General features: G+C 38.9%; 1 non-coding gene across 1 annotated transcript; it reads left to right on the top strand.

Moving 5' to 3' along the window:
• The first annotated feature begins 2,048 nt into the window (after positions 1-2,048).
• On the top strand, positions 2,049-2,153 carry LOC126025164 (U6 spliceosomal RNA). Its single transcript, XR_007501209.1, has one exon. It is a non-coding gene; the product is annotated as a U6 spliceosomal RNA (small nuclear RNA).
• The last annotated feature ends 5,435 nt before the right edge of the window (positions 2,154-7,588 follow it).

Here is a 7,588-nt window from a genome sequence, read left to right as displayed (position 1 = left end):
AGCTATTCCTGAGCAGACAGCCAGGAGTAACCCCTGAGTACCGCCGGGTGTGGCCCAAAAACCAAAAATCAAAAAAAAAAAAAAGAGTAATTGTCAACTTAAAGTACATGAATATAAAAACTTACTTGTATCACAGAGAAGCAAGCAAGCAAAGTCTAGGGCAATGATGCCATTCTGGAAACTGGGACTTGATACCTGGTACCTCATGATTTCTAGAGCATTCTTTTACATCCTCAACTGAACACTACTAGGTGTGACTTAACTTAAAATTGAGAAAAAAATCAAGCAAGCAATGAATAATTCTAAAGTTAAAATATAATTCAATTTATTCATATCTGTGTATTTAAATCCCATCTACTTATTCAAGATATCCAAAGCTTTTCTTTACTCAGATGTTTCCATTGTTGTGTCCTTCCAAAAAATATGTTCTAGTTCTAACCCTAGGAATGAAAGAATGCGACTATATTTGGGAATAGGATATAATAGAGTTAAACCAAGCTTGTACTGAGTTCAGTGGACAATAATTCTCTGAGGTGTGTCCTCATATAAAGAGGAAAATTTAGATTCAGACATACAAACATAAGAGATTTGTATAAAGATGGGGGTAGAAATTAGAATGACGAAGCTACCAGCTAAGACCAAGAGACTAGTAGGAAGAGATGAAGAGTTTTTCTAGAACCTCAGAAGGCATGTATGTTTTGTTTCTACCATGATTTTGAACTGTACTCATTCAGAACTGTGATATAATAAATTTCTGTTGTTTTAGACAACCTAAGTTGTAATTTGTTAATAGCAGCCCTGGAAATGGAATCTACATGGTCCTATTTAATATTAAGGCACAATAAACTTACTTTTGTTAAAAACCATTCTTTAGATAAGTATTCACTTATGCCAATAAAATATAAAATAACACAAATAAAACAATAGTAGTAGTTAACTCTGAGGGGTGAGAATAGTGGGGACTTTCACTTTATACTTATTTGTATGGTCTATTTTACAAGCTGCACGTATGATTTCCTCTATAAAGGAATGAGTCTTTCAAAGAAAGCAAATGTACAGTAAGAGCCTGTCAGAATGTCATTGTGGAATCCAGAAAATTCAGTTGTGTGAAATGAAAGGTCATGTTCTCAGGGGATTAATAGACCAGGATAGAAATGAGCAGCTGCTGGCAAAGGGCTCCAGGTAACCAGCTGCTCTTTTCCAACCACCTCTGGGGCCCAGTGGGACTTCTTTGTAGCTGGCCTGACTGGTTAAATGTCCCCAGGTTGATTCTAGGTGTTGGGTTAGTTTGATTCCTAGGATAATGGCTTCCTTCTTACAGTCTCCCAGATGTCACCTATTTCATGAGAAATGGTTCAAGGAATCCAGATGATACCAGTTCTTTCTTCTCACCAAATTTCTTTGCATCCCAGACTTCCCAATGTCTCCACCCCTTTTTTCCTTCCATCACATCACAACTTAAGGAACTTCAGTACTGCCACTCTAGGAACCTGGTGTGTGTGTGTGTGTGCGCATGTGTGTGTCAGTGTGTGTGTGTCAGTGTGTGTGTTTGTGTATGTGTGTGGTGGGTGGGGATCCATTCATCCATTCTTGATTCACATATGAATTTGTTCCTGTGTACTAGAGCATATGCAAAGGAAATGTGTGTACTCTGCCACCATACACTGGATCTAATGTCATCTAAGAGAAACTGGAGCAGTATTACAGTGGGCAGGGCCCTTGGCTTAAATGTTGCTGGCTTAGGGTTTAATACATTGCACCTCATAAGGTCCCTCAAACACCACCAGCTGTGATCACTGAATACAGAGTTGGGAATAAGTCCTGACCACCACCAGGCCTGGCCCCAAGAATGAAATAATAATATTCATAAAATATAATACAAAATAATAATAAATAATATAAATAATAACAAGTGTTTGTCTCTTATATGATTATAGCCCCGATTCTGCTCTCCTAGGTTCAATTTTCACAAATTACTGGTAATTAACTGGATGAATTTCATTGTATTCTCATTGCCATCTATCTCATTAAGAATATACTGTTTGCATGCGCCCTTCGGCAGCACGTATACTAAAATTGGAACGAGACAGAGAAAATTAGCATGGCCCCTGTGCAAGGATGACACGCAAACTTGTGAAGTGTTCCATATTTAAAAATAAAAGAATATACTGTTTGCTTTGTAAAATATGTTTGTATACACATTCAAATATTACAGTTTTCTTTTTATCTGTTTCCATCCTACATTATATAGACCTTATATTAGACCTGTTAGTGGCATCTGGCATGCAATATGGGATCACATAATTGTTCAACTCATAACAATTAACCCTAAGTAGCTGTTCTCTCAACACTCCATTGATAGTGGCTGACTAAGATATGTATGTTCCTGTATAGATCACATTGGTCTTCTATAGACACCAAAAGTTTCAATTGGTAGCAACACATTCTTCTCTGATAGAAGCATGATTATGGGGAATTTTTTTTAATTTAATGTTTCTAGATGTTAATTATCTAGAAAAATTTTTTAAATAATTTTTATTGTGACCAAAAGTGAATAACAAATATCTCATAGTAATATCTAAGGTACATAGATGGGGATTTTTAATAAAATGCTTCAATGCCACCACATCCTAATAGATAACAACCCTGCTGGAATATTTCCCATGGAAGAAAGCTAAAACCATTGTGGTGGTTAATCTTATCAATTTCTCTGGGCAAAAATAACTAATTGAAAAAGCCACAAGTATATCTGGGTGTCAGTGGGAGTATTTCTAGATGAGATTAGAGCTACGATCTGTAGATTGAGTTAGATAATTCTCCCCAAATCAAGAGTCATTGTCCAATCTACTCAGAGATACTTAAAGACAGAAAGTAGAAGGGTGAAATGGGTCAAAGGGCAAGAGCCAGCATCTGCATGCAAGCGGCCCACCAGGCATTGACTTTCAGGCACTTAGCCAGGAGTAGCTCCTCAGTATTGCAGATTGTAGCCTAACTCCATAAAAGTAAATAAATGAAAAGGAAGATATAATTTGCTCTTTCTTATGCGTGTTATTTTATTTTATTTTTATTGCACATCTGGCAGTGGTTAGGATTTACTCTTGGCTCTGTGCTCAGAAGTCACTCCTAGCAGGCTTGGGATACTGGGATTCAAACCAGGGTCCATCCTGTATTGGCCAAGTGAGAGGCAAATGCCTTACTGCTGTGCTATCGCTGTGGCCCCTTCTCTTGAGAGGAGAAAGTAGATTTGGTGCTGGAGCAATAGTGCAGCACTCAGCTGACTCAGGACAGACCTTGGTTCGATCCCGGCATCCCATATGGTCCCCCACGCCAGTAACGATTTTTGAGCGCATAGCAGGAGTAACCCCTGAGCGTTACCGGGTGTGCCCCCTCCACAAAAAAAAAGAAAGAAAGAAAGAAAGAAGAAAGAGAGAGAGAGAAAGAAAGAAAGAAAGTAAAGAAAGAAAGAAAGAAAGAAGAAAGAAAGAAGAAAGAAAGAAAGAAAGAAAGAAAGAAAGAAAGAAAGAAAGAAAGAAAGAAAGAAAGAAAGAAAGAAAGAAAGAAAGAAAGAAAGAAAGAAAGAAAGAAATGTTTAAGAAAGCAGGCAGGGCAAAAGCCGGCTCCCTGTGTGTGACACCAGGCGGGGAAAATCCGCGAAAGTACACCGGCCCAGTGGGGCCCAACTGTGAAAAACTGTGAGTGTGACCTGTCTATGTCTGTCTACTCTCCTCTTGCGTGAAACTCTTGCGAGTGGGGCAAAAAGAGGCTCCAGCAGAGCACTTTAGCTCCGCTTCGCTACGCGGCCGTGCACTCCTTCTAAGGAAAGAACTCCATTGCAACAAGAAGGAAAAATCACACTAAGAACGGCGCTATATCACAGAAGAAAACATTTCTCTCCGGACTGTCTTCTCTGTTGCATGCTCGGGCCTAAGATTTGACCCAGTGTGAGGCTTCATCCACGGAGGACTCCCCTCCCTTAGAGGCAAGTCAGCCCATCCAGAAAGGGAGGAGCCAGAGGAGTGTGCTGCCTGCATCATATAGACAATGAATACCACCACAACACGTAGAAAAACCCACAATACAAGTGTGACAATGGGGAAACAACGCAGGCCAGCATCAGACATAGAGAATGAAGATGACAATTCTGAGGACCAGATAATGACCAACCAACTAATCAACCTCTCAGATAAGGACTTTAGACTAACAATATGGAAGATGCTCAACGGACTCCAAGAAACCATGGATCGAGTTGAACAGAACACTAATAAGAACCAAGAAAATATGAAGACAGAAATCACAAAACTCCAAACTGAAATAACATGTCAACTAACAGGACTGAAAAAGTCAGTAAACGAAGTGAATGACAAAATGAATAAGCTCTGGGACAGGGTATCAGAAGCTGAGAATAGACTTGGTGCTGTGGAAGATGAGATACAAAACAATTCCATACAGCAGGAGAGATTGGACAAAAAACTTAAAGCAAATGAGCAGACAATGGAAAAATTAGTCAAAGAATGGGAACAGATGAAAATAGAAGTCTATGATAAGATCAACAGAAACAACTTAAGAATCATTGGAGTCCCAGAGACCCAGGAAGAAAATTTCCAGAAAGAATCAATGGTCAAGAACATCATTAAAGAGAAACTTCCAGAGCTAAAGAATATATGTGATCAAATCCTGCATGCCCGAAGAGTACCAACCAAAAGAGACCCCAGAAAAACCACCCCAAGACACATCCTAGTCACAATGACAAATCCCACAGATAGAGACAGAATTCTGAAAACAGCAAGATCAAAAGGGGAAATCACGTTCAAGCAAGCTTCCCTGAGATTTACAGCAGATCTGTCACCAGAAACACTCAATGCCAGAAAGCAGTGGTGGGATATTGTGACAAGACTGAATGAAATGAATGCTTCACCCAGAATACTATACCCAGCAAAACTCACTTTCCGGTTTGACGGAAGAATACATGGCTTCACAGACAAAAAACAGCTCAGAAACTTCACAGACACAAAACCAGTCTTAAGAGAAAAACTGAAAGACCTAATCTAAGACAAGACTACCCAAAAGACACAACAAATTTTGAAATAAAGATGGCGTTAAATCCCAGGACAATTCTTTCTCTCAACGTCAATGGACTAAATGCACCAGTTAAGAGACACAGAGTGGCTAAATGGATCAAAAAACTCAATCCAACCTTCTGCTGCCTACAAGAAATGCACCTGAATAGTCAGAACAAACATAGACTCAAAATAAAAGGCTGGAGAAAAATTATCCAAGCAAACAACACCCATAAAAAAGCTGGAGTGGCCATACGAGTATCAGATAATGCAAACTTTATACTCAGGAAGGTTGTAAGGGACAAAGATGGACATTTTATATTAATCAAGGGGTACATAGAGCAGGAAGAATTCACTCTCCTAAACATATATGCACCGAATGAGGGGCCAGAAAAATATTTAATACAACTGTTGACAAATCTGAAAAATAATATCAACAACAACACAATAATTGTGGGGGACCTTAACACGGCTTTGTCAACACTGGATAGGTCAACCAGACTGAAACCCAACAAGAATATACTAGACCTGAGGAGAGAAATGGAAGAAAGAGGCCTAGTGGATATATATAGGACACTCCATCCCCAGAAACCTGGATACACATTCTTCTCCAATGTACATGGGACATTCTCCAGGATAGACTACATGCTGGCACATAAAACATACCTCCATAAGATCAAGAGGATAGAAATTTTGCAGACTACCTTCGCTGACCACAAGGCTCTGAAATTATTTGTGAACTCCAAAGGGACTCAGAAGAAACACTTTAACACCTGGCAGTTAAACAGCCTCATGCTCAATAACCAGTGGGTCCGAGATGAAATCAAGGAGGAAATCAAAAGGTTCCTGGAAACAAATGACAATCAAGACACAAACTATCAGAACTTATGGGACACAGCAAAAGCAGTACTGAGAGGAAAATTTATAGCTTTGCAAGCACACATCAGGAAGGAAGAAGGAGCTTACCTGAGTAGCTTAATGACACAGCTAATAGAACTAGAAAATGCTCAACAAAAGGACCCAAGAATAGTAAGACAGAAGGAAATAACAAAGCTGAGAGCAGAAATCAACGAAGTGGAAACTCAAAAAACAATCCGAAAGATCAACGAAAGCAGAAGTTGGTTCTTTGAAAAAATAAACAAGATTGATAGACCACTGGCAAACCTAACAAAGAAAGAGAGAGAGAGAGAGAGAGAAAGAGAGAGAGAGAGAAACTTGATAACTCGTATCAGGAATGAAAAAGGAGAGATCACTACTGATATGACAGAGATTCAAAGGGTAATCAGAAACTACTTTGAAAAACTCTACGCCACTAAAAATGAGAACCTGGAAGAAATGGATAAATTCTTGGACTCTTGTAATCTTCCACGGTTGAAGGAAGAGGATGTAGCATATCTAAACACCCCCATCACCATTGATGAAATTAAAACAGTAATCAAATGTCTGCCTTAAAACAAAAGCCTAGGTCCAGATGGATTCACTAATGAATTCTATCAAACTTTCCAAGAGGAACTACTACCAATCTTGGCAAGACTCTTTCATGAAATTGAACAAACAGAAACACTTCCAAATAGCTTTTATGAAGCCAACATCACCTTGATACCTAAACCAGACAGAGACGCTACCAAAAAAGAAAATTACAGACCAATATCACTGATGAATGCAGATGCAAAGATCCTCAACAAAATCCTGGCAAATAGGATTCAATGCCTCGTTAAAAAGATCATCCACTACGATCAAGTAGGTTTCATCCCAGAAATGCAAGGCTGGTTTAACATCCGTAAATCTATCAACATAATACACAACATCAATAACAAGAAAAATAAAAACCACATAATCATATCAATAGATGCAGAGAAAGCATTTGATAAGGTCCAACACCCATTCTTGATCAAAACTCTCATCAACATGGGAATGGAGGGAACCTTTCTCAATATAGTGAAGGCCATCTACCACAAGCCAGTGGCAAAGATTATCCTCAATGGAGAAAAACTGAAAGCCTTCCCTCTAAATTCTGGCACAAGACAAGGCTGTCCTCTCTCACCACTCCTATTCAACATAGCACTGGAAGTACTTGCTATAGCGATTAGGCAAGAAAAGGATATCAAGGGAATCCAGATAGGAAAGGAAGAAGTCAAGCTCTCACTGTTTGCAGATGACATGATACTTTACTTAGAAAACCCTAAAGACTCTATCAAAAAGCTTCTAGAAACAATAGACTCATATAGCAAGGTGGCAGGCTACAAAATTAACACACAAAAATCAATGGCCTTTCTATACACCAATAGTAATAAGGATGAAATGGACATTAAGAAAACAACCCCATTCACAATAGTGCCACACAAACTCAAATATCTTGGAATCAACTTGACTAAATATGTGAAGGACCTATACAAAGAAAACTATAAAACTCTGCTCCAAGAAATAAGAGAGGACACACAGAAATGGAAACGCATACACTGCTCATGGATTGGCAGGATTAACATCATCAAAATGGCAATACTCCCCAAGGCATTATACAGATTTAATGC

The sequence above is a fragment of the Suncus etruscus genome, chromosome 12 (genome assembly GCF_024139225.1).
Source record: "Suncus etruscus isolate mSunEtr1 chromosome 12, mSunEtr1.pri.cur, whole genome shotgun sequence".
NCBI classification, from domain to species: Eukaryota; Metazoa; Chordata; class Mammalia; order Eulipotyphla; family Soricidae; genus Suncus; species Suncus etruscus.
This window is presented reverse-complemented; position numbering and strand designations above follow the sequence as displayed.